Source organism: Carlito syrichta, unplaced genomic scaffold, assembly GCF_000164805.1.
Source record: "Carlito syrichta isolate Samal-C Ts95f unplaced genomic scaffold, Tarsius_syrichta-2.0.1 Scaffold306785, whole genome shotgun sequence".
NCBI lineage: Eukaryota > Metazoa > Chordata > Mammalia > Primates > Tarsiidae > Carlito > Carlito syrichta.
The window spans coordinates 37,552-37,907 of record NW_007250881.1 but is presented as its reverse complement, the minus strand read 5'-3'; the positions used below and the strand labels follow the sequence as shown (position 1 = coordinate 37,907).

The window sequence follows — 356 nt, the reverse complement described above, 5'->3', positions numbered from 1 at the left end:
GTGCTCACCCGTGCGGCCGTGTGCCCGTCCGGCGGGCCTGCGGGCGAAAGGCAGGCAGGGCCCGGGCCTGGACCGAGAGTCTCCGCAGGAATGACAGGCGCCCGGGCCGGGCCGGGGCGGGGCGGGCGCTTGGCGGTCGCGTCCCAACCAGCCCAGGCCTGTGTGTCTACGACGCGAGGTGAACACGGCACCCCAGAGGGAGCTTCTCGCCCACGACTTTGATGCTGGCTCCGGGCTAAAACGATAACATCTTAGATCTATTTTGGTTGGAAGTTGCTGAGATTTCGCCGTTGCGTTTGGCTTCGTTGATGTAGCTGCCGGGAGCGATTACGTCATAGATGCTGCTCCGGTTCTGT

General features: G+C 64.6%; 1 protein-coding gene across 1 annotated transcript in view; it reads right to left on the bottom strand.

The window, feature by feature from the left end:
- Positions 1-84, bottom strand: part of PRKAR1A (protein kinase cAMP-dependent type I regulatory subunit alpha) — a 25,689-nt gene extending 25,605 nt beyond the window's left edge. The window contains exon 1 of the mRNA XM_008063376.1: positions 9-84. The gene's annotated coding sequence lies outside the window, so the exon portion shown is untranslated. The remainder of the gene's footprint in view (positions 1-8) is intronic.
- Between the last annotated feature and the right edge of the window lie 272 nt (positions 85-356).